General features: G+C 39.0%; 1 long non-coding RNA gene across 1 annotated transcript in view; it reads left to right on the top strand.

Annotated features, from left to right (window-relative positions):
- LOC144314104 (uncharacterized) overlaps positions 1 to 27553 on the top strand; it is a 425152-nt gene that overhangs the window by 212049 nt on the left and 185550 nt on the right. The window contains exons 6-7 of the long non-coding RNA XR_013379769.1: positions 12951 to 13118; positions 13653 to 13854. This is a non-coding gene — a long non-coding RNA (uncharacterized LOC144314104). The remainder of the gene's footprint in view (positions 1 to 12950; positions 13119 to 13652; positions 13855 to 27553) is intronic.

Below are 27553 nucleotides of genomic sequence, written 5' to 3'. Positions count from 1 at the left end.
GTTTACTGCCTGTAGACATTTGTGACAGGCTGGCCAAGGTCCAGAGCAGGGCATGGTAGCCCTTTCATCATCTTGTGCGACTGCCAATAGGGAGAAGAGAAGGAAAGAATTTTTTTTGCCTCAATGTGTAATTCTTTCAAATGCATTCATTTAAAGTGGCTATTTCAGGACACTTGCTTTCTTCCAGGAATTCACAAACTCAGTTGATGGGCAAGATAAGAGAAAGTGGCACTTTCTCTTCCCATTGAACTTCCCCAGCACTCTGCTGGTTCTTTCTGCCAGTGCTAACCTCATTCTGCAGAGGAATGCAGTGACAGTCCCATATAGGGAGGATGGACCTGACATGACCTACTGAGTTTTAGGCTAAATTCTTCACATGCATCATTTACTCTATTATACTCTTGTAATCCCTGCTTTACAGAAAAGGAGACTGAGGCCTAGAGAGGAAATAATGTGTCCATGGTCACACAATTTAGATTTGGGAATTCAGGATTTAACTCTGGGCCTACTTCAGTGAATTCTCACTCCAGGATTTAGAAAAGCTTAGAAAACTCATATATGCATACATAAATAACCACATTCTTTGATATGCATAATCCCAATCCCAGAGATTCTGATTTAATTGTTAGCTTGCTTAGGGTCCTGGTGTCAGCATTTCAGGCAAAAACTTCTTGTATGAACAGCTGGGTAAAAACTTTTGGCTTAACTCCAAAGTCATATTACACCACGTTTCTACCCAAATAGTAGATTTTCTCTCATTGAGGTATCAGAAAATGCTTCCCAACCCACATTTTAAAAACAGAAAGTTTTCGGACAGGAAATTTTTAATCACTTCTCTTACTCCTTTCAGTGGACAAGCATTTTTATGTTTCTATGGTCTATCAAGCTCAGAGGAAATGTTTGTTATTACAAAGTCTAAGGGAAGAGAAATCTGAAAAGATCCTCTTAGACCCTCACTTTTCTGAATCTCAATCAGTCAGAAATGGTTCTGACTGCCCATCATTTCCTCCAGAAATGGTCAGCTTCCTCTCACCCACCCTGCTTGGTGATTTCCTCTTGGGTCTCCTGAACTTTGGTTGAATTTCTGTGCCCCACTTGGTTACCATAAGAAATAGAGCATGGCCTTTAGAGGACAAGAGCTTCAACTTGTGTCCTGATGATCATTTGACTTAGTGTGACATTCCTTTGGAAACAGATCTAGACATTGCTATCCAGACATTCAGTTGAGTCCCATATAATAACTGCCACTCAGTTGCTTATAAAACTCAGTTCTAACAGAAATCACCTGTCAGGGTGGTCAGGCTCTTAGCATCTGGCTCTTAATGTGCATGAGGGCTATGCTGGTTATTTATGTCTTTTGACATGTCCATTTTTTTTTCTTCTGCATTTAAAAGGAGGATTTTGAAAAACCAAATGTTTTTAGCTATAAGGCAGTATTTCCAAATCTTTGGAAGATTAAGTGAAGCACACTCTTTCGGATTAGAGGTAATTCTTATCTAAGTTGGCAAATTACTATGGGTATTAACTTATCTATTAGGAAATCTCTTGGAATTGAAAAAATGTATAGTAGTTTATTTTTGTTTTTTAACAATAGACGTAATGATACACAAGAAATTATTACCAAGTTTTTATTACTAGAGAAAAGGATGAGTAAATATGGAAGATATTTATTTTAACTTTATATTCTTTAATAATAATAATAATAACTGCAACAACAATGAAAGTAGTGCTTAATACTTTTTTGGTGCTTGTTTATGTATACTATTTCTCCTACTGCATTTCTCATTTACTATTAATAGTAACCCTATATGATAAGTGCTAATGATAAGTACTGCTATGCCAATGTGGATGGATTCAACTGTAAGTAACAGAAGACTGCCTTAAACAACAAAGAAATTTATTACTTTAAGTTGCTAAAAATCCCATAGTAGAGTAGCTGCAGGGGTGATAAATTCAGAGATACTAGGATCTGATGTTTCTTTTTGCTCTGCCATTGTTAACATGGCAGGAGGTCCTCAAGCAAGCTCCCCTCGTGTTCCTGAGATGGCTGTTACATCACATCCACACGTGGCAACAACCAGTTTCTTCCCCAATGAGTCTTTTATTATAAATCTTCTCCAGAAGCCCCCACTTCTCAAGATAGTACACATAATTGCTTTATATGCCCATGCCTAAACCAGTCATCCATTGCAAGGAGAAAAGGACCACCATCGTTGGCTTCCAGGCCAATTAAGCTTCATTGCTTCCCTGAAGCATATGGAGGAAGAAGGTAGAAAACTGGGAAAAAAATCACTTAGTGTTAAGAGAGCAGTTTTGAGCCAGAGGAAAAGCATTTTCAAACCCATACCCAGACCGGGCAATTGACTGAGAGTATTCTTAGGGAATTTGCATTGGTACATATTGAGGTTGCCTCAGGCCTCCTCAAGGACCATAGGTTGGGAATTGTCCCCTTACTTTCATCACCAGGATCAGAGTTATGTTACAAATAAGGAAGGAGTGGATTAGATTACTGATTGTCTGCTATACTACTATTGTCCAGATATTTACAAATGAGACATGGTAAAAGAGGTCTGGTAAATTCCGCCAAGGACACATGATTAATATGTAGTAGAACTGAGCTTTAAAATTAGATCTTCTTACCACACAAAGCCTGTCTATGCTTTAACCACTGTTAAAAACCAAAATTCAGTGAGTAAATTGTGAGGATCTTACTGGTTTTATTCAGTGATTCATGAATTGGGCAGTGTCCACTCTAGCAGGTAGAAAGGGGCTCTGAAAAGCTAAACAAAATGGAAGACTTTCATTGGTAGGAGGGAGCAGGAACAAGGAAGTTATTTTAAGTGCAAAATGTGTTAGTTATTGCAAAGTTATTTTCATCTGGAGGATGGCAGGGGTCTGTCAGTCAGATTACCTAACTAGTACTGATCTGAAGATTTGTGAGTGACTGACTGGTTTAAGAGTCCACATCTGGGAGAGTGGAAACTATAAGTCTCAGCATGATGCTTAGCATAAACATAAGTGATTTAGTATAAGGGGCTCCATCTTGGGCCTGTTGTATTGTTTTTAACACTGCTATGATGTTTTGCCTTTTTGTATGCTATCATTTGTTACCTCTCTCTCAAAATGTATTGCTTTATTGATAATTAAAATTATTTAAAAAATTGTACTTCTAAGTTAGGTATAGTTAGTTATAAACATAGCTCCTCTAGTCTGGGAACTTGGGAAGACCATTTAAGCTTTTAGACCTAGTTTCCCTTTTTGTTAAAATGAGAGTGCTCAGCTAGATGAGAGCTAACATCTTATCTAGCTCTAAATTCTTTAAGTATATGGTTCTCACATGAAAGTTATTTAGAGTAGAAATTTTTTGTAAAAAAGCTTCACTTGTACAAATAATATTGTCTATGGAAAAAAACAGTAGAATTTTTAGAAACAAATGTTACTCTTTCTGTAAAATGCACCTGCTTATTTGCCACCAGTGCAGATGATGGTATGTAACCCTTTACCACTGGGGATTTGGCCCTGATATCCTGGGGTGGGGTTTTTTTTTTTTCCTCTGCTCTTTATCATGGTACTATCTATTCCAAGGATTCAGCTCTTGAGGCACGAATATGCCTGGAAGCCCATCTGCTGGTGGCTATGAGCTGTCAGCTGCTCCACAATACCTTCCAGAAACATTGGTTTCCACACTGTATAGAGAAGTACAGCCCAAGTGAGCAGATAAAGGTACTTGTGTCTAGGAAATCTGCCCTCTTGAGCAAATGTATACTGCTTGCTTTCCCTAAGACTTCCAGCTCAGATCAACCTTCCCAAACTTCCTTCTAGGGACTTGGAGTAAGATGAAATTAAGGTCAACTTGCCCACCTAGTGTTACAGGATAGAGTAATGGGCCTAGGCAGTAGGAGAGAAAAAGGAAGAGGGTTGAGATATGTGCATGTGTGGGTTTTTTTTTTTTTTTCATTTCTAGACAGCAAGGAAGAAAGAATATTTACATAAGAGGAGAGAAAGACTTCACAGTTTTGTTCAGACCAATGTAAGAATTTTAAATTGAAATTCTGGGTATTAACCAGGCAATATTCGCATTTGCTGAGGAAATTTTGATGTTGAAATATCTACAGACTTTACCATTAGACAAAGATAATACTGTTCATCTTCTCACCTTAAAATGTGGAAAATCTGAAGCATATTAATTGATAGTAGAGATGTTTTCAGAATTGCCATTAATTGCAGAGCTAGATACACATGGCCTCAATGCCAAAAGTAATCATAAAATTAAAGTTAATAGCAGATAACAAGCAAGACTTAGTGTAAACTATATTGAATTTATTTGCCTCCCTCCTGTTAGAACCAATAGAAGTCAGAGGCATACTTTAGAAAGAAAGAAAAAAAAATCATCCATATTTGTTCACTCTGCCAGTTATTGTGGAGGAACAAAACCTGTGTGTGGAGAGAAAAAATTTAAAAACATACAAATGGTAGCAGCCAACAATAAAACCAATATTGAAAATGTAATTTAAGGAGATGGTTCTCTCATTGTCTCTGACAAAGAAGGGGTTTGGGGATCCTTTGCTCTGGGCAACTGGGAAGATTCTGGTTACTTTGGATGAGAATTGCAAGGAGGCTTCCAAACTGGTGCTCTGAGCCAGGCACGTTCCCATGACATTCATTTCACAGTAACTGAATTGAGTCTTGAATAGTCATTCCAGAATTTCGGATTAAGTTATCCAGGTAGTGCTTTGATTTCCATTTTTCTTCCCCATACAAATTAAAGACAAAATTCTGTAGGTGATGGAAGAAATAAGATATCCACCACATTGTCACCCAGTCCTGTGTAAGATTTGTCCACGTTCCCATAGACTAGTCAAGACTCCGGATTCTAGCCCTCTTTGAAAGTCATGCCCCATGACACATGCAAAGTCTTCTTCAGTCAAACCAGGGTGGTCCTTCAAAGATTCTGAGAAGGCAGCTGCCACCCAGAAGACCCTTTTGAATTGCAGAATTCCAGGCACTCACACCTCTTAATACAGTACCAAAGACAGCTTGGCTGCCTCACAGCCTCCAGTGTGCTGGTACAGCTGTGAAGGAGCTAACTTTGGCAGCCATAGATCATGGACACTTTGTCTTAGTTTCTCTCAGAATAGCTTTTCATCAGAAGACTCTTAACATCTCTCAAAACAAATTCAGGAAGAAAGGAAGCAAACATAAATAGGTACTTGAAAGAAAGATATTATTTTGAATCTTTGGGTTTTGATATATAGCTACAGTGTGTGGAATTGATCACTTCTGGTTTGTAAACAGTTCGATGTGGTAGGAAGAGAAGTAGATTTGGAGTCAGAGCAATTTGGATTCTAGGTCTGGCCTTGTCTACAGCCTTTCTACACTTAGTTTAGCTTCTTTGACCTTGGTTTCCTCATCTGTAAAATGAGAGCATTTGGCCAGATGATCTTTGACCTAATGATTCTATGAAAAGTGAATGTTGGAAGCACATGTTCACTTCTCCAGTTACCAGCTGTGAGTGTGTGACTGGACCAAATGGCACTAACTGTTGAAACGTTTTAGGCTGAAGGGAAAGCATTCTGAAATGGGACAAGGGCACCTCGTGTTGAAACCTGGAGCTGGTTAACTCTCCAAGGCCTGGGCCAACCTTTGCTTCTGCCTCCCACCCCTATTTGTTTTAGCTGGGCCAGGGGGCACTCATCCAAGAATAAAAGTTTTTGAATCCATACCTTTCAATAGGTAGCTTTATGAACAGCTGTAAATCAGATGCTTGCCAAAGAATTTTAACTTTATTTCTTGTAATTGATCTAAAATTGCTATCTAGCTTACAGTCTCACAGATAACCCAATCTCTTCCAGTTTACATCTGTCTGTTTTGGGTAAATCCTGGGGTGTGTCAGAGTTCAAATTCCTTATCTGGACCCTCTCTCTCTTCTCAAGGAAATCCCCTTCTAGCTTTCCTTCCCCTACATGACTTTTGGTAGAAGGAAGCTTACTCTTCTTGAACATGGCCATTGGGAGATGGTTCCTTGGTTTGAGCAGTCCTCTAGGTCCTTTCTGACCTCTCCTGAGATATGCCTTATCCTTTCTGGCCACCTGGCAACCTACATTGGTTTCTAACAGACATGAGTGATTCCACTGGACTTTTGAGACCTCATGTTAACATCTGACACTTTGCCATAAATTCTGGTTTTGAGGTACTGGAAATTTGTGAATTTATTTCTTTGAACTCCAGGCTTTGTTTGTTCCACCAGTTTTTTAGTATATGTCCACCCTTTGGGCAATAGGACATTCTGAATCTCCTAAATGCCACCTAAGACTGGGAGAATCAGTGACACCATATCAGGTTCTTACCTTCTACTTTAGCCTCCCTCACCCAATCTCATGTTAGTACAGGGCATCTGGTGGAACTGTCTCCTCCCAGACTTTTAAACAGGAAGACTATTTCAAGGCTTCTGCTGCCCTTGCTCATTGTCCAAGGATTGATCAGTGGTGACTGGCATACATGGGGAAAGATAGAAATGTTTCCCTCATGCTTCATATATGCCATAACTTCTGCATTTATAGCACTGTAGCTTTAGTCTTTGAATTGATATATCTCCCAAGTGCAGCTGATAAATGTACTTATTAGGACAGTGGTTCTCAAACATTAACAGGTAAACAATCACCTGGAAGGCTTATTAAAACACATTGCTAGGCCCCATCCTTGGTTTCTCATTCTCCAAGTCTAGAAAGGAGACCAAGAATTTGTATTTCTAACAAATTCTCAGGTGATATTGATGCTGCTGGTCCCAGGACCATACTGATCTAGAATCTTAAGGTTTAGAATATACAGATTGTGATAAAAGCAATGCAATTTCTGTGTACAATTTTCTGCTTGGAAACCTCAAGATACATGGTTTTCCAATCTGACAGATATTACTAGGATCTGGATATAGAATAAGTATTTAAAAATTAATGGATAAGCTATTGATTTATATTATTACATTAATTATCCAATGATTTATGTCTTTTTCCTTGATACGTTCCAGATTATTACCCTGCAGTGAAGGTAGTTCTAACCAAGGTATGACTTGGGGCCATTAAAAGGATTTTCTTAGCTTTGTGTCTAAAATACCTAGTTACCTTTGAGCTCAGGTCTGAGCCCCCTCCACACTTGCTACAAGAGAGAGTAGGGACTAGCCTTTCTGTGGCATAGGTTTAACATACTAGTTTTTTCTTGTATTGTATCCTTTCTGTTATTTTCCATGCTTCAAACACAAACTTGTCTATTAAATATTTTTAAATTAAAAATTTTTTTAATTTTTATTTATTTATGATAGTCACACAGAATGAGAGAGAGAGGCAGAGACATAGGCAGAGGGAGAAGCAGGCTCCATGCACCGGGAGCCCGATGTGGGACTCGATCCCAGGTCTCCAGGATCGCGCCCTGGGCCAAAGGCAGGCGCTAAACCACTGCGCCACCCAGGGATCCCCTAAATATTTTTAAATTAATAGCTTTATTTGCATACCATAAAGTTCACCTATTTTAAGACACAATTCCATTATTTTTAGTGCATGTGTAAAGTTGTACAACTGTCACTGCTATCTAATTTTGGAACATTTCTATCAGCTCCTAAAAAGCCTCATGCCATCTCTTCTTCTCTTTGGCCTAGACAACTACTAATTTACTCTCTGTCTTTATACATTTGCTTTTACTGTACATTTCATGTAAATGGAATCATATAATGTGTATTCTTTTGTGTCTGGCTTCTTTCTGAACACAATGTTTTGGAAGTTCATCCATGTTGTAGCATGTATTGGTATTTCATCAAATGCTAACTTCTATCAAATCTTCCTTTGATGTGTACACCTCTTTCTCTCCATTTCTACTGTGATTCTTGGAATCTAAGTCCTGTTTACTCAAAGTGTAGTCCCTGACCAATTGCATCAGCATCACTTGGGAGATATTCCATGCAGACATTCAATCAAGATATTCATTTTTACAAAATTCCCAGGGGGTTTTAGTGCACATTGCAGTTTGAGAAGCTCTGCCCTAGAAAAGGCCTTCACCTTTGTTGGAAGGCATTTGAGAGCAACCTCCCCCTACCTCCTTGCCTTCACTCTTCCCAGTAGAGCACCTAGCATGCTGCTGCAGAGTCCTGAGATTAGTCATCAAAGAACACTCTCCACCTACCATGCTCTATTTTTTAAACAATATAAGTGGCTTTCTGTTAGCTATTTTAACTGCTAAGTTCTTGTCACTCAATTGTGATAGTCAAGGCTTTCTAAAGCAGTCTCTCTTTACCTACAGAAACTTCTCAACTTTATTGCTACAACAGAACCTTTCAGTTCTTAACATACTGGAGAATTATTGCTAGAGAATAATGATTATTTTTTATAGGTCATTGATGTTGGCTATTAGGAGAGTCCTAGCTATATTATAGGCATTCTATAAATTCTGCAGGAATGAGTACAAGGCCAAGGGCAGGATGATAATTTTTCCCAAAAGGGAAGAAGTGATTCCAGGAGAGCTTGCATATGGAAAGTGTTCAAGGAAGAATTATAATAAAAATATAACTACTCCTGCCATATTGATATTTATTGATTACTGTATGAGATCCTTTGTGTATGTTATATTGTGTAATTTTCAATAGAACTTATAAATTAAATGCTGTTACTTAGGCACTCTTCTTCATTCCTGTGGATGAGGAAACTGAAGCTCAAAAACATGTAACTTATCTAAGACATACAGCTAGTTAAATGCAGAGCTAAGATTGAAACCCAAGTTTCTGTCCCTTACTATTATGCTGTCTCTCCATATTGATAAAGGGGAGTTCCACCAAAAGGAGTATTCAGACGTGATGATGATAACTAGGGTCTTAGAGGTCATAACTATTTTTCCAAGTCAGGAAGTGTTTCCACAGGCAATATTCCTGTTTTCATTGGAACACTGGTGAGATTTAAAGTCACTCATGAATTTCCTCCTTTGCATCAGAAAACATTCAAAGGGAACAACCCAACGGATACAGATGGACTCCACCAGCTTCCTAGGCCAAGTTCTTCTCATTCTTGCTGTGTGTGAGTGGCCTAGTTGGGCCAACTCCTCTCTCTCTCAATGTAATACCTTCATGAGATGACCAGGATAACAAAGGAGAAACTCCTCTGGCACTTTCAGATTACATATTTAGGTAGAAGGTAAATTAACTCCTATAGTCAGCTGCCTACCCAGGTGTATATGTAAGTTGCTTCTATGGAGTACCAATGTTTTCATTATCATCAGCTATACAAATCCTGAAAAATGTTTATTTCCCTGCTCCATGTTTATGCAGTTAGTTACTGCTTAGCAATTCACTCTTCTTTCCAATGGTTCCTAATCACTAAACCAAAAAATATGAAGATTTCTTATAGCTCACAGCTTCAAATATGATTTCTGTAAAGATGCTCTCAGAATGCAGTAGTATGGGGGAATTATAGGAACTTCGAGCTAGGAGAGATGTAGGGACAATCCAGTTCAGAGGTCTCCAAAGGGCTCCTAAGTAGATGGCCTTCTATGAAGGTCTTTGTCAGCCACCATAGGATGAGGGGAGTGTATTAGAATTCTGTTGTCATGTGACAAATTACCATATATTTAACAGCTTAGAACAATGTCCATTTTAGTAGCTCAAGGTTCTGTAGGTCAGAAGTCTGGCATGGCATGAGTGAGTTCTCTGTTTAGGGTGTCACAGGCTAAATGAGTGTGTTGACTGGGCTGAGATCCCTGGGGGCTCTGGAAAAAAGTCCATTTTCAAATTCACTCTGTTTACAGTCTTTGGACTGAGCTCCCATTTCCTTGCTGACTATCAGGGGGGCTGATCTCAGCTCATAGAGGCTACCAGTATTCCTTGTCATATGACCTCCCTGTCTTCAAGCCATCCATGATGTGTTGAATCTTTCTTGTGCTTCAGGTCTCTATCTTCCTCTTTGGCCATCAACCAGAACAAACTCACTCTTGAAGGTTTCATATCATTAGGTCAGGCCCATTCAAATTATTTCCCTTGAGTTTGATGGATTTGGAATCTTAAATATATTCTCAGAATTCCTTTACACAATACTCAGGTTCATGTTTGACTGAATAACTAGGAGAAAGTGTATGTAGTAGGTCTGAGAATCTTAGGGACCATCTTAGAATTTTGTGTACCATAGAAGTAATGTAGGTGGGGTTAGACTCCATTTTGCTTTAGTCAGAGTTGCCTCATTTTGATGGGTTTTCTATTTTGTACCTTCATGTAAAATTTTTCAGCAAATAAACAATTTAATTTTATTTAGTTATTTTTTAAATATTTACTTATTTTTGAGAGAGAAAGAGCATGTGCATGGGGGAGGAGGGCAGACAGGGAGGAGAGAAGTAGACTCCCTGCTGAGGGCAGAGCCCAAAGAAGCCCTTGAGTCTACCACCCTGTGATCATGACCTGAGCTCAGATTGAGAGTCAGAGGCCCAAACAACTGAGCTGCCCAGGTGCCCCCTTAATTTGATTTAAATAATGCATCCTCTCCTAGCTTTGGCCCATGACCTGTACTAATTCTTTCATTTCACAGATGAGGACACTGAAACTCAGAGAGGTTATGGTATGTAATAGAGACAATTTGGTTAGTGGGATTTCATGGTAGGCCTTCTGACTCCTGGGCCATTGCTGTTTCTCCTGAGCCCTACTGCTTTACCCTGAGAAAGCTGCTCATCTTTTGTCATCATCAAACTACCCTGAACTTCATATTAACTTAATTAGCCTTCTCTATAATCCCAGAAAGATGGGTGTTATTATTATTCTCTCAGGTCTATCTAATGCAAACCAGCACAAATACTTATCTGTGAAATAGGGTACTGCATGGAATAATTATGGGCATTACCAGGAAAGGACATTAATTTCCTGCAAAGGATAGGTAATCACCCAATGCTTGCCTGCTTTCTAGCTCCACCACAGGTTTTTTTCTTGCTGCTTTGAGCCTTTCCTTGTGCATAGTAAGCATTCCTACACAGCTCAGGAAATGTCAGGAGCTGAACTGGAGATGTAGTTTGCCAGGCAAGGAATGTAAGAGAACATTGTGTTCTGTGATCTTTCTCTGAAGTCCAACCTATGCCATACACATGAACAGTGGCAGTGCCAGCAAGCAGTCATTGACCATATCCCCACTGACATTAATTGCCTAAGCATCAGTCACTCAGTGGTTCTACTAGTTTAAATGTACCATTAACACTGCTCCCTAAAGAAGGGATGTGGTTACTAACCTAGGTAAGGCAGCTTGAGCACATGAATCTTCCCCAAACCCTGAGTTCTTATATTCACACTCACTGTTGCTGTTTCCTCTTGTCAAAGTACACAACCAAAAAGTCAGGAAAATAGACAATCAGTAGTAACTATTGCTCTTTGAAAATTGGGAAAAAGCTGTGCCCATTCAAAAATAGTGTCTCTTAAAGTTTTTGGATTACAATCCACAGTAGGAACTATATAGCATTAAATTCAGTATGCTATACTCACATACGTATGTGAATATATATATATAAATACATTAAAAGGAAAGAGAATTTTAAAAAAGATTTTATTTATTTGAGAGAGCGAGCACATGAGCAAGGTGGAGGGGCAGAGGGAGAGGGAGAAGCAGACTCCCCATGAAACAGGGAGCCTGATGTGGGGCTTGATTCCAGGATGCCAGGATCATGACCTGAGCTAAAAGGCAGATGCTTAACTGACTGAGCCCCCTGGGCACCCTGAAAACAAAGTTTTAGTGGAGTAATATTCTTACTACTGGTATTCTTTTATTCAAAACTATTTTTTTACATATTGGTTGATATCTATTAATGATTGTAGCCTGGTTAGAAAAAGGGCTGCTGGATCCTCCTGCAAGGTTAGTGAGACTGACTGCTAATACACATCATCCCCACAGTGAGCATTTACCTGGGTCCTGAAAATTAAAGTTATTCCTGAGAAGGGAGAATAGAATGCCAGGACTTGAGTTCATGTGTGCAATGTTGATGACATGATTTATCCTGATTTTATGTATCATTTATTCAATTATTGAACAGATATCTAGTGAACATTACTGTATTCAAGATGGTGGACATGATGAATCCTATAACTCTAGCTTACTGAAAAAACTGCTCTGAATTCTACATTTAGCTTAACTCATCTTTACTATTCTTCTAGTTACACAGATTTAAAAAAATAAGGCTTAGTAAGTTTTGACCTGCCTAAGATGGTGTAGGGCTTGGAGCCTGTTGGTTCAAAAGCAGAGTTCATGTTCCCCTATATGATCTAAGCATTAGAAACAGAAAACATAGCATTTGGCTACTGGTCCTGGTTTTAAAATTTACATTCAGGCACCCCTGAAAATATTTTAGGAAGGCTTGTCCCATTGAAAGCCCTGGAAGAAGAGCCTCTGTTCTTGCCAGCTAGCTTTTGGCATTCCAGGGACTACGTGGCCAAGATTAATCAATTGCTTTTAGAAGGCTGTCAGGACTGGGTAGAGCATGGAGAGAAGACAGTTTTAGGAACCCTTCTGCCCATCCCATTTCCTAGTGGCCTCAGCTGCTGCCTCCTCACCTCAAAGTCAGAGTGAGGAGTTGGAAAGGAAGTAAGTAAACTGTCAGGAAGCGGATGAAGGGTGCAGGGCACATATGGGCAGAAAATAGTAGGTCAAGTAGGCTGGGATTCTATGGGAAGTTCTCATTCTCTGACTTCTACCTCTCTCAGCCAAGCCAAACCCTACAGTGATATATATTTTTTTAGTTGTGTTTAAGTAACATCCAATTAACAGCCAATTTGTGTTGCTTATCATTTTATGGACCTTTCTATTTGCTTTTGTTTTTTATAGTGTACCATATGAATTTATCTTCAAGCCTTTGAGCCCTAGCACATGAGGGGAAAAGTAGTCTACTCTGAATCAGAAAGAATGGGTTCTTAAGACTGTCATTTAAAAATGGTTTGACTTTCTTTTTTTTAGATTGTCTTCCCATCTATAAAGTGAAGATTATTATTATTATTATTATCCACCCTCTGACGACACACTGTATTGAATAACGATGAAAAAATTGTTTAGCAAGATATACATTAGTTTCTGAAGGAAGAAGACTTTCAAATATTCTCTAGCTACTACTTGAGTGGCCTAAAGGTATTAGTTCACATAAATATATATTTTTTAATTCTGTTAGGGGGCTGGTTGCTAAGATAAGATTTCTGTTTTCAAGGAAAGCCTATACATTATAGAAACCACAACTCTAATGTAAGTTGACTAATTGAACCACTGCAGACATGTCCTATCATCAAGCAATACTAGAAAAAACAGTGGTTGGTTCTGCTGAAATCATGAACATTCCTGTTTGTCAACCATGCCAATGTAATTGGAACACAGTGGATGGGAGGGGAATAGATAATGAATTGAGGTGGGAAATGTGGGCAGGAGTTTCATCTTGTGGGACTTTGAGTAGATCACAGAAGGAAACTGGACATTGTCCAAGTGCAGTGGGACACTAGGTAGATAAAGCAAATAGATCTTTTTTCAGGTCAGAGTGTGAGATAGGGGACAGTTTGGAGGAAATGGGGCCTCCTCCATGTGAGAAGTCTTTCCAGGTGGACAAAGATAATATATTTACCCTCCACTGCTTGATAATACTGACCTCCTACTCTACTGCTACTTCCTCCCCAGGGAGAATGTGGTACACAAGAGCAAGAAGAGACCTGAGTGCATCTACTCACAACCTCTATACCAGGGTCTTTTCTACTTACCCCCTCATGACCTCTGGGACCTGTTTTGACTTGCTTCCCATCCAAGGGGAGACAAAAAAGACTGAACAGAGTTGAAGGACAAAACCGAAAAGTACTTCCAGCAACTATTCCTAGTTGTGAAGGTAAATGAAAAATTCTCTGTGGTAGTGAATAAATGCCCCCCACAAAGATGTCCATGTCTTCATCCCTACAACTTGTGAATGTGTTCCCTTATCTGGCAAAAGAGACTTTGGAGATACGATTAAATTAAGGACCTGGTGAGGAAGAGATTATCTGAATAACCCCTACATGTGCCATAACGGCACTTATGAGAGGGCAGCAAGATGGTCAGAGGAGCAAGCAGGAGATGTTGTGGACTGAAGCAGGAGGTTAAAGTGAGGTACAGAAGGAATGCAGCTGGAAAAGGCAGACAAATGGATTCTCATTCTCCAACCTCCAGAAGAAACTGACTCTATCCACACTTTAACTCAGTGAAACTGATTTCAGACTTCTAGCTTCTAAAACTCTAAGGGAATAAATTGGTATTGTTAAGTCACTAAATTTGTTTAATTTGTTACAGCAGCCATAAGAAATTAATATATTCCTTTGATAGGCTTTTCCTCAAACTTTCCAATGGCTAGACCTTACACTCATCTATTAGGGTTCCAGTATTTTGGGAGCCAGATCATGGGTACTGAAGCCTCCTAGAACTGGTTCTAGTCTTGGGTCAGCCATGTCTGCTTGAGTAGCCTTAGGTCAGTTATTTACCCTCACTCCCCTCAATTGTAAAGTAGGGAAGGTAATAATGCCTACCTTGCAGGTCAGTTGTAAGGCTTAGAGACAGCGTGGCAAGAAACATAACATGGTCATCACCATAACTGGCCCTTACACATGAAATAGAAAACACTCCCACCTTCATAATGCTTTCTTCTCAGAGAACATGAGCCTGTTTATGGGAGAGGAAGGGACCCTAGCTTTGGTCCCTAAATCTGAGCTACTTTGGTGGTGCTAAGAGCTCTGGCAGCTGGACATGTCCAGAAGGAAACTTCCAGTGAAAGGCTATTTGTGAAACTAAATAAAAGAAGACAGACATTCTCTGAGTGTCACCTGAAGAACTGCCTTAAAGTAAGCTCCATGTCCAGGAACATGTCACCTGTCAGAAAAACAAATACCATATAAGGAGTTGCATTAACCAGACATGGCAGGCAGGCACCCAACACACCTTTTCCGCCATATGACTCATCACCAGGAGGGAGCTCAACCAGAAACAAAGACAGATTGTTTTGTAGTACCTAGCCTAAGGCTTCAGAAAGGAGAATACCCCTTTTTTCCTCACCCCATTTCTCCATGGACAACCTAGCTAATCTCTCCTAAAGCCAGTGCAAATTTTTCCTTCTACCTTCAAAATGCAACTTCCCTATGGGCCTATTGTTTGTTTGGAAAATCTAATGCTACAATCTGGAATCTTGGATTTGGGGATGTCCTTGGAGTCCATAGACTTGCATAATGTTATACATAAGTAAATTGTACCCTATCATGTGATTCATCAAAAGTTACATAGATGGGCAGTAACTGATTAAGGGCTAGCTCTGAGCTCTGCTAAATCTGCCTTTTGCTCATGCCCTGCAGCATATGAGCAGTGACTTTGGACCCTTTAGGCATCAATGCTAAAATGCAGTGGTATTTAGTTGATCAGATAAGCCAGCTGTCTCCTAGCAGAGAGCAGGTCCAAAGAGCTGAATCTAATTTTTGAATCTGAGAATAGGTTTGAGAGAGGTGCAAGCTGCAAGGCACTTCACCAAAGCCAGCTTCTCCACTTTCCCCAAGGCTTGCCCTGACCTTGTTGGTTGGTTAAACTCCTTTTGCCCTTATTCTCAGGCCATTTTTTCTATTCTATTCTATTCTATTCTATTCTATTCTATTCTATTCTATTCTTTCTATTCCATTCCATTCCATTCCATTCCATTCCATTCCATTCCATTCCATTCCATTCCAAACCAGCTGTATTCTAGAGCTTCAAAAGAAACAGTCCTAGAATCTAGACTTTCCAAAATTTTTAGAGGAATAAAGAGTGTGAGGTGCCATCTAGTCCCACTAAATTGCTGCTCAAAAATAAGCAAATTGAGGCTCCAAAGAAGTTAAGTGACTTGTCAGTGGGAGTTCTATCCAATAGAACTTTTAGCAACGTAAGAAATATTCTCTTTACTCTGTCCATTATGGAAACCACTAAACTCATGTGGCTATTGAGCACCTAAATGTGGCTCATGCTACTGAGGAAGTAAATTTTTAATTTTATCTAATTTTAATTAATTTAGATCTAAATAGTCAATGTGGCCAGTGACTACCATTTTGGACAACATAGATCTAAGGTCACAGAACTGGGACGTAGCACTAGGTCACTTTGATTTTAAATTCTTTTCTCTTTTCATTACCCCCCATACAGAACTTTAGGTCGAGAGAAACTTTTTATGTGGAGCAAGAGCCTTATAATGCCAGGTCCCTGGTTAGAACTTCCAAGTGAGCAGTAGTGGCTGCAGGTGGGATGTCACTAGTGGGAAGAAAAGATGTATCTTATATTATTAGAATATATGGACTTTGCCAGGTGGGAAGGGGTAGAGAAGTTCATTCATTCTTTCTTTCTTCAAGGAAATATTGAGCGTCCATTATGTATCAGGTGAGCACTAGCCAGTGGGGACAACACTGATTATTTGACATGTCCTCTGTTTAAGCTTCCTAAAGATGAATGATGAAAAGTGCCACATGAGTTCAGAGGTGAGAGAAACATTTGTTGCTGATGAAAGTCCTCAGCTTCCTCTGGCAAACACTCCATGTCATGCTGCCTATACAACCTCACTGGGTCAGTACTGATGAAGGCTGTGCTCACTCAGGCTTTGTGTCTAACCTCTTAGGTAAACAGTGTATTTTCTTCTAGATCTAGACTGGCTTATTTCCATAAATTCATCTCAGGGTGAATTTAGTAGTAAAATCATGGTTGGAGAAATGATCACATGGGCTTTTTAGGGTTTAGTTTAGTTTAGGATTAGAAGTCCAAGCTCTATAGAGAATAAACCACAGCATTACTCTGACATCCGTATAATGTAAACTTGCTCCATCCTTTCTTGTGTGACAGTAAGTTCTCTATAGACTATTTTGAGGATGGTTATTATTTACAGTTCTTATTAAGGACTCTCAACATGCCTCTGTGTGTGTGTGTGTGTGTGTGTGTGTGTGTGTGTGTGTGTATGCACATGTGTATTAGAGGAGTGATGATATTTAAGTCATTGCTTTTTTTAATGCTCAAAAATGTAAATATAGTCCCAAAGAGACACAGGTATTCAAATAACTAGTATTCACAGAAATGTGGCATAGAAGGTAGCCGTGCCAGTCAGGAGGTGGAGGTAATCACCTTTGCTGTACAGAATCAGGAAAAATAATTGTTATTGACAAGGTAGCCTTAGAAGTGCCTCTTGAAATAGTCTGTCAGGAGAAGATGGAAGAGGGCATTTTAGATGAAGAAAATGAGAAAAGCAAAGAATTAGAGGTGGGAGAATTTGGAGACGGAATGAGAAATAGAAATGGGAAGCTACACTGTCTAATAAGAACAAGGAAACTGCAGATAGGGCAGTAATAGCCAGTGAGAAAGGGAACCTGGGGCCTGATCGTCAGGCCAAAGAGTTTGGACTTTACCGCAGTCAGTGGGGAGCCACTGAAAGTTTTTGAGATTTGGAGTCATACAGTGAAGGTGAGTTCATGTTGATTAATCCAGTTACAGAATGATAAATCATGATGCAGAGAAGCTGTTGCTGGGAATCAGTTCAGTGGCGATTTCTATAGTACGGGGAATAGGTGATGTGGATCTGAACAGGAGCGGTGGCAGAGGTAAATGGGTAGCTATTGTGCTGCCCTTTATCTAATTGGATGGAGGTAGAGGATGGAAATTAGAAATGATGCTGAGCTTTCTGGCCTAAATGACCAAAGAGGTGGAGACAGCATGAGGAGAAATAAGGAAGTCAGGAGAAAAGCTAATTTAGGGGAAAAGCTGACCACCCTGATAGAAATGTCCAGCACAACAAAATGGAGACACTGAGAGCTGAATGTCAGCCACTAGGGAGTAGTGGGATCGAGATGTGTCTCTCAGAGCTGAAGAGGAAGTTGTTCATGAATGAACCAAGTTCCTGAGAAGAGTGGGGGCTGAGGGTAAATCTTAAGAAATGGCAAAGGAGACAGATGAAGGGAAGGAATTTCAAGGGAAGAACAGAAGAATAAAACACCTCAGAGCCAAGGGAGGAGAAGTGATACAGAGTGGGCTAATCAATAAGTCTATATATTCAGCTTCTGTTGCTAGATCTTATTTGATAAACAAGAAAGATATGTTCCTTACCCTCATGGAATTCACCATCTCCTGGAAAAAACAAATGGAGCAAGTGAATAAATAAACTAATCAGTAACTTCAAATAATGCCATTGATGAAGAAGATAAGGTGGATGCTGTGATAGTCGATATTAAGAGTCCATGACTTGTCCTTTTAGAGGGATTAGGGAAGACCTCTTTTACCAGGTGTCATTTCAGCTGATTATGAGCAGCAAGAAGAACTTGGCTGTATGAAAAGGGTGGAGTAAGCCTCCTGTCAGAGGGAAGAAGAGCCCGGAAGGCTGGAAGTGCTGGCAGGTAGCCAGGGAGACTGAAGACTAGAGACTGAGGAGGAAAAGCATGTGAGATAAAACTAGAAGTGTAGGCAGGGCCCAGATGCTGCTGTAGGCCCTCAAAATGAAATTTGGATTTCATTTTGCAAAGGTCAACAGCATGAAACTGAAAACAGAGCTTAAAGAGAGAGTATGGATAGAAAATAGATAATGGGAGTCAGCCAAAAGGATAGGATTGGTGATCTTCAAGAGAATAGAGGTGAGGATGGCAGCTTAAGTTAGTCTACAGTATTGGGGGATTTGAAATATCCAGACACCCTTCTTGGAGAACTTTGGTGGTAATAGGAGGCTAAAGATAGGATATTCTCAAGGATGACAGTCAAGACCATGCTCATCTCAGACACAGTCATGCTGAGTGTCACAAACAAAGGCTTGTTTTCATCACTGTAGCAGAAGTCATAAAGGAGAAATGGAACACCTGGCCCCTGTTCAAAGCTGTTCCTGAAGTCCACCAGGAAGGTATAGTAGACAGCTAGCATTACTGTTGGATGTGAACACTACAGCATAAGTCACAAGTGGGACCAGCTCAATTTCTGGTGGAGTGGCTGGCCTTTGCACCTTGTAGCTGATGGCAAGGCCCTCAGGTTTTAGAGATAGATTAGGAAAGTCCCAGGCCTGGTTAGCCAGCTAGGGAACAGACTGTGCGATCCTAACTATCACTTCACACAGTGTTCTTGACTCATGGGTGTTGACAATTGCAGTGTAATTTTAATTATACTAGGCAGTATTTCATAATAACCTCTGTCAACTGATATTTTGTAAAAGGCTATGAAATTTTAATAGTTGGCTGCTTCAAGAGAATTCTTAGCTTTTAAACCCTAGCTGAAAAAATGGAGTGAGATCTGGGTTGTAATTAGAAGGGTTGAGAAGTGGCTGGGAATACCATAAATGCCAAATTAAAAAGAAACTCACCAACATGCAAGACCTGTTCAGGAAAAAGCATTGAGTCAACCCCATGTCTTTATTTCCTGGGACAAAGGGCAGGAATATGACTTCTAGTTGCAAAGGCCTCCTGAGGAGGAGGAATAACTAAAATTTGCCTTCCTTGCCTTACCTTCAAGGCCTAGGTTTATGTGTCATGGTCTTTGAGTGGAAATCCAAGGAGTAATCAGTGGCAAAGAGAGATGGAAGGCCCAGCAGCAGCACACGCTGGCCCACCTGGAATGGTGTTTGTCAAAACTCCTCTGCATCACCATCTTCACCTTTTAATAGCCTACGCCTTGGCCTCATTCCTAAACCAAACACATGAGAATCTTTACTGTAAGGTCCAGGCTTCAGAATTAAAAACAAAAAAATCTTCTATCATAGCCTGCATAATGCCTGCCAACCCCTAAAAGATATCTACATATTAATCCCTGGAGCCTGTGAATGTAATTTTATTATTTTATTTTATTTTTTATTTAAATTCCAGTTAGTTAAATCCCGCGTAATATTAATTTCCAGTGTAAAATGTAGTGATACAATACTTCATAAAACACCTGGCGCTCATCACAAAGGTGCCCTCCTTAATTAACCATTTCCTACCCACCCTCCCTCTGGTAACTCTGTTTGTTCTCTACAGTTAAGAATCTGTTTCTTGGTTTGCCTTTTTCTCTTTTTTCCCATTTGCTCATTTGTTTTGTTTCTTAAATTCCATATATGAGTGAAATAATATGGAATTTGTCTTTCTCTGATTTATTTCACATAGCATAATACTCTCTAGCTTCATCAATGCTGTTGCAAATAGCAAGATTCCATTTTTCTATTGCTGAGTAATATTCCATTGTATATATGTACCATATCTTCTTGATGCATTCACTTGGGCTATTTCTGTAATTTGGCTATTGTAGACACTGCTGCTATAAACATTTGGGATTCATATGTCCCTTTGAAGTAGTGTTTTTAGTATGCTCTTGGTGAATACTTAGTGTAATTGCTGGATTGTAGGGTAGCTCTGTTTTTAACTATTTGAGGAACCTCTGTACGTTTCCAGTAGTTGCACCAGTTTGCATTGCCACCAACAGTGTAAGAGGGTTCCCCTTTCTCAACATCCTTGCCAACACCTGTTGTTTCTTGTATTGTTGATTTTAGCCTGACAGGTGTGAGGTGTATCTCATTGTAGTTTTGATTCGTATTTCCCTGATGGTGAGTGATGCTGAGCATCTTTTCATGTGTCTGGTGGCCATTTGTATGTCTTCTTTGGAGAAATGTCTGTGTCTTCTGCCCATTTTTTAGTTGGATTATTCGTTTTTTGGGTATTGGGTTTTCTAAGTTCTTTGTATTTTGGATACTAGCCCTTTACTGGATATGTCATTTGCAGATATCTTCTCCCATTCTGTAGGTTGCCTTTTAGTTTGTTTATTATTTCCCTCACTATGCATAAACTTTTTATTTTGATGAAGTCCCAATAGTTTATTTTTGCTTTTGTTTCCCTTGCCTCAGGAGACATATGTAGAAAGAAATTGCTATGGCCATTGTCATAGTGGTTACACCTGTGTACTCCTCTAGGATTTTTGTGGTTTCGTGCTCACATTTTAGGTGGTCTTTCATCCATTTTTAATTTATTGTTGTGTGTGGTATAAGAAAGTGGTCCCATTTCTTTTCTATGTTCTTTTGTATGTAGCTGTCTGGTTTTCCTAACATCATTTGGCGAAGAGACTTTTTCCCATTGAATATTCTTTACTGCTTTATTGAAGATTAATTGATCATATAGCTATGGGTTCATTTCTGGGTTTTCTATTCTGTTCTATTGAACTTGGTGTCAGTACCATATTGTTTTGGTCACTACAGCTTTGTAATGTAACTTGAAGTCTCGAAATGTGAGGCCTCCAGCTTTGCTTTTCTTTTTCAAAGTTGCTTTTGACTATTCAGGGGTCTTTTGTAGTTCCATACAAATTTTAGGATTGTTTGAAAAATGCTGTTGGTATTTTGATAGGGATCGCATTAAGTGTGTAGATGGCTTTGAACAGTATAGACATTTTAATGATATTTATTCTTTAAATCCATGAGCATGGGATGTCTTTCCATTTCTATGTGTCATCTTCAAATTCTTTCACCATTATTTTATAGTTTTCAAATTCTTTCACCATTATTTTATAGTTTATAGTTTTTATAGTTTCAGTACAGATAGATCTTTCACCTCTTTGGTTGGGTTTATTACTAAGTATCTTATTATTTTTGGTGCAATTATAAATGGAATTGATTCCTCAGCTTCTCTTTTTGTGCTTCCCTACTGGTGTACAGAAATGCAACAGAGTCCTATATGTTGCTTTTATATCCTGCAGCTTTACTGAATTCATGTATTAGGTCTAGCAATTTCTTGGTGGAGTCTTTTGGAGATTTTTATATACAGTATCATGTCATTTACAAATAATGGAAGTTTTACTTTTCCTTGCCAACTTGGATGCCTTTTATTTCTTTTTGTTGTCTAATTGCTGAGGTTAGGACTTTCAGTACTATGTTAAATAACAGTGGTGAGTGTGGACATCTCTATTTTGTTCTTGAATGTGGAGGAAAAGCTCTCAGTTTTCCCCCATTGAAGATGCTATTAGCTGTAGTTTTTTCATGTATGGCCTTTATTCTTGTAGGTATGTTATTTTTATCTCTACTTTGTTGAGAGTTTTTCTTGTAATATTTTATTTAAATTTAGTTTGCTAACATATAGTATAACACCCAGTGCTCATCCCATCAAGGCCCTCCTTAGTGCCCATCACCTAGTTACCCCAGCCCCCCACCCCACTTTCCTTCCCTTCTGCAACCCTTTGTTTGTTTCCCAGAGTTAGGAGTCTCTCATGGTTTGTCTTCCTCTCGAATTTTTCCCCACTCAGTTTCCCTCCTTTCCCTTATAGTCTTTCACTATTTCTTATATTCCACATATGAGAGTTTTTATCATGAATGGATGTTGCACTTTGTCAATGCTTTTTCTACATCTATTGACATGATCATGTGGTTCTTCTCCTTTCCTTTATTAATGTGGTATATCACATTGATTGATTTGTGAATTTTGAACCCCCTTGTAGCCCAGGAATAAATCCCATCTGATCATGCTGAATGATTTTTTTTAACGTACTGTTGGATCCAATTTGCTAATATCTTATTGTGAATTTTTGCATCCATGTCCATCAGGGATATTGGCTGATAGTTCTCTTTATTTAGTGGAGTCTTCATTTAGTTTTGATATCAGGGTAATGCTGGCCTCAGGATAAGTTCAGAAGTTTTCTTTCCTGTTTTTGGAATAGTTTGAGAGGAGTTGGTATGTATGTGAATGTTATTTATATGGCAAAAGAGACTTTGCACATGTGATTGGGAATCTTGAGATGAGGGGATTATCCTGGATTATTTGATATAATTACAAAATTCCTTAAAAGAGGAAGCGTCAGAAGCAGAGAGAATGACATAAAAACAGAGACTGAAAATGGTAGAAAGGGCCACAAGCCAAAGAACATATAGGCAGCCTCTTGAGGTTGGAATAAGGCAAGGAGGCAGATTTTTCCTTAGAGCCTCCAGGTGGAACACAGCCAAACAGACATGTTCATTTGACCCAGTGAAAGTGATTTTGGATCTGACTTTTAGATTGTAAAAGAATAAATTTGTGTTGTTGTCAGCCAGCAAGTTTGTGGTAGTTTGTTGCAGCAGTCATGGGAAGCTAATATAGTCTCTGTAAGTGAGACTAATATAGTCTCTGTAAGTGAGTCTTTGTAATCAGCCAAAGTGAAGAATCAGTGATGGAGTAGTGCATTGGTGCTCAAAGTTTGTCGAGGACCAGCAGTATCTGCATCACCAGGGAATTTTTTTGGAAATGTAGGCTCTCACAACCACCCGAGACCTGCTGCAACAAAATTTGCATTTTACCAAGATTCCCAGATGATTTGAATGCACATTGAAGTTTGAGACGTGTCAAATTTTAAAACAATGGTTTTTCCATCCTAGCTTTACTTTAGAATCTCCTAGGGAACTTAAAAACTGCAGATCTCAAGCAAAGGCATGCTGTTTTGGGAAGTGCCGAGGTGATTTTCATGTGAAGCCAGGTAACAACTAGTGATTGAAGACAAAAAAGTTTTCAGATTGAATGACCAGGAGAGACTATTAAAAATTGAAGATTTCTGAACTCCATCCTAGAGTTTCTGATTAGTAAGTATGAATGGGGCGCAGGAAAATGCATTTTAACGAGTGTCTAAGAGAACTCTAATAATAGGAGTGACCATTTTGCCACCAAAGTGGCATCCCCTTTTCTGCCAGGACCCATGTAGCTCTTGTGTGATAGAGACTATCTTTTCCCTCTGCCCTATCCAGCGTTTCTTTGTTGTTTTAAGAGTTCCTTTACTTACCCTAAGAAGAAAAACTATATTAAAGGCCCTTGGGAACCTTATCCAGAGAAGGTGGCTGGGTAGCAGACAGGAAGTACTCCTCCAGAAGGTAGGATCATTGTCAATTAGATAATTCATCTCAGGTCCTTAGAAATAGGTGTAGTGGTGGCAGAAGACCTGAACCGGTTATGCAGCCAGAAGCAAGGAGGCAGCTGGAGATGGAGATTATATGAGCAGACCCTGCCTTACTCAGCTCTGTTAAGGCTTCTCAAGTCTGATATACCAGTTCCCTCTGTGGCAGTATGTCCCAGTATCTGTCCCCTAAGCATTACTCTCTTCATGTGTATCCACTCATTTTCTATCAAGTATTATTTTATTTTTGATATGAATTCTGAGGGCAGCACCTTTACCTGAAAAGGTTAGCTTTAATGCTGATAATGTTGTGCATTGTGGAAAAAAATCTTTCAAATCACATTGTTCCCAAATGCAGCTTTCTCTTATCTAGCAAGATAGCTTCACATTTGTTTTCTAAATACTTACTGTTTTTGTAGTTGTATTATTGTATTTAAACCCTAGTTCTACCATAAGTTGAGTATCATTGTGTAAATCATCTAACCTCCCTGAGACTATTTCTTCAAGTAGGAATAGTTCTACTTACTTCAAGTGCTGGTGTGAAAATAGAGATAATGTACCTAAAACACATAACCTGTTACCCCAGTAAGTTGTAGATATTATTATTACTGTAGATAATTTTATCTGGGAATGAGATCCAGTAAGATAAACTAGAGGAAGATTTAGATCCTGGAGCAATTTTTGAAGTGGTTGAGGTGAAGGGAGATCTTTCTTTCATGTTAATTTTCGAAAGGCTGCGTATACAATCAGAAATTTTATCTGAAACTTGAAAACAAGTGAAAGAGAATACCAGGGATTCTTTCAGAGTTGGGCTTGGCTTTCTATTATTTGGGCTGTTTTACAACTTTAGAGAAGGAGATGCTAACTAGTAGGCTTTTATCTGCTAGAGATACAAATAATTTCTAATAGAACAAATAACCTAAAATCTTACAGTTAATGGCTCTGTTGGACATTGACCAGTTTTTTTTTAATCTATCCAGCAATCTTATCCTAACATTACTTATAAATACATAGCTTCTCAAATGTTCTTTGAGTGATATTAATTTGCTGAAATATTTGACACACATTAATTTTGTATTTGCCTGAGACTCATGATTTTGCCTTTTTGAAAATTACTGTTTTGAAAGTGTCTGTTTATATGCAGTTTGTGCAAAGCTTGACCTCTTGGGAATATGAGTTGAAGAAGGGGTTTTATCTGGGGTTTTATGTTACAGGTCTGTTTTTCCTATTGGAGCATGCACAGGCAAAGAAGAAAAGGAGATCCATTAGAGATAAGAGTATTTGTGCATTGATTGTAGTTATAATTTTATTTCTCATTCTCTTTGACTTCTGGAGTACTTTATTCCTGTTTCAACAATACTGTGTATATCATAGCTAGATATTTATGTGTCTGCTTCCTCCACTAAATGGTGAATTCTTTGAGAAAAGTGATTGTGTCACATGCATCTTTGTATTCCCAGGGCATAGAACAGAATTTGGCATTAAGAAGCAAATAAACATCTAATTTAAATGAACAAAGCTCTCTAGGTCCTTGCTACTCTAAATGTTGTTGTAGACCAGGAAACTGGGCATCAGCTGTGAGTAGTCATAATGCAGAATCTCAAGTTCCCTTCCAGACCCAATGAATAAGAATCAATATTTCAATACAATCTCTAGGTGATTATGTGCATTGTTCCAGGCTATTGTCAGTTTTAGAGCAGTGGCTCTGCTATTAATGATGAATGAGATTCAGGTGAAGGAAGTTGAGGTAACTGCCCCCAATTTCCAGCAGTTTGGTAATGGAACCAAAATTGAAATCACTGCCTCAAGAGTATTATTCTTGATATTAAAGTGGGCCAGATTGTGCTCTCACAGTAGGATTCCAGTTGGATCAATAAAATGTATGGCTTTTGTATGGCAGAGCCATTAAGCTTGGTTTGGCAGGAAGCGTATTGCATTCTTTGAGAAAAAATACTAGCGAAGACCTTTTTGCCCTTCTCAGTTCTAGCTTTGGGTGCTCAAGCCTTTATTTGAAAGGAGGGTCTGGCTCAATTTCTGTTGGCTATAAGCCCAAAGCAACTAGAAGCTCAGGTTATCCTTTTGTGGAATGATGCTTAATCGCACAAATTAAATCTCTGCTTGTCACATTCAGAGCTTAAATTGTCAGGGATATCTGTCCAGTATCCTTAATAAGAGAGCCAAAGACAAAGGAAGAAAGACAAACTTTTGGGAAAGTCTTAGGTACAAATCTTTAAAAAGAGAGATAGTTGTTGCTTGGCTGAAATATATGATATCTTGCAGATAACAATCTAGACTTAAAGAGCAGGGATCTTCCAAAATATTTGCAAAGAGATTTAACTTCAATTTCCTATCAGAAACTAATGATTTTTCTTTTTGTCTGAGCCATGCTCCAATTGTTCCCGATAAGTCCACAAGCCTAACTGTAAAAGAATGAGGATTTTATTTACTCTTCAGACAAAGAAATTAAATAATTCAGCAACTTGATAGAATCAGCAGAGCAGAGTCTCGTAGCTAGAGGAAGCCCTCTGGATCATCTCATCCAGGGTCTGCAGTCCAAATGCTTTCAAGAGCTGGGCAAGTGAAGCAAATGTGAAAAGGCAGTCAGCTGGACCATGTTAGGGGTGGTTAAGCTGTGGGAACTGGAAAGTGCATACTTAGAAAAGTCACTCACATTTCTAAAATAATGTTGGCCAAATTAAACACATCTGTGAACCTAAGTCAGTCTACTTATTTATATTTCAGAAACCTGATATCCAGAAAAGCTAAATTTTCTGCCTAAGATCACATAACTATAACTTAAGCATTGAAACAAATACTTCGACTGTGATGGACCCTCATGTTTACCCATGGAGGGACTTTTAAATTATATTTGTATACACAACTCTCTTTGCATGTATATTAAACCAAAGAGGCTCAATTCTAATAATTGATTATTTGGAAAATACTTAGTTGCTAACAACAGGCAGAAAGCAATAGCTCTAAACCACATGAGGTACCAGAGTGAGAGTAAAACAAACTAAACCAGCAGTCTTTTCTATTCTTCTGGCACGTGTTTTTACAAGGCTATAAATAATTGTATTTACACATCCGGGATATTTTGAAATAGTAATAAAAATCTATAAGGTTTAAGAAAAAGATTGATGGACTTATAATTTAATTGGCCAATTATTTAGAAAAAGATTGCAAATTCTTCTGAGGAGGTGACAGTCACTGGCTGGAGCTTGGTCAGCTTGATCTGCCCTAATCAAAGCCAGAGTGTATTACCAGACCTGCCTCAAACCTGAGTCTAGAGAATGTACAAGGATCACTTTCTAGCTTCCTGGCCAGTTATGTCTAGAGGCCCTCCTGGAGCCAGCTTTCTCAGACACATGACTGTTCTTCTGAGAGGCAGCAACAAAGCCTATCAGAGTGAACCCTTTGGAGTTGGCCTCACACAGTACCACATTCATTCACCACATTCATTCCATAGACACAAGAGTTCTCTGTTTTAGCATTGCTATGTGTGTATACAATATAACCATATTGTGTGTATATTGTATGCCACATTCCCTGTGGCTGGTACTTTCTGTGCATTTTTTTTTTTTCATTTAATCCTCACCACAAATAAAATAGTAGTGCAATTGACATCCCCATTTTACAGATGAGGACAATGAAGTTTGAAGAGTTCAAGTAATTTATGTGTTCAATTTGGAATTTGAACCCAGACTGGTTTCCCTCCACAG

Source organism: Canis aureus, chromosome 5 (genome assembly GCF_053574225.1).
Source record: "Canis aureus isolate CA01 chromosome 5, VMU_Caureus_v.1.0, whole genome shotgun sequence".
NCBI lineage: Eukaryota > Metazoa > Chordata > Mammalia > Carnivora > Canidae > Canis > Canis aureus.
This window is presented reverse-complemented; position numbering and strand designations above follow the sequence as displayed.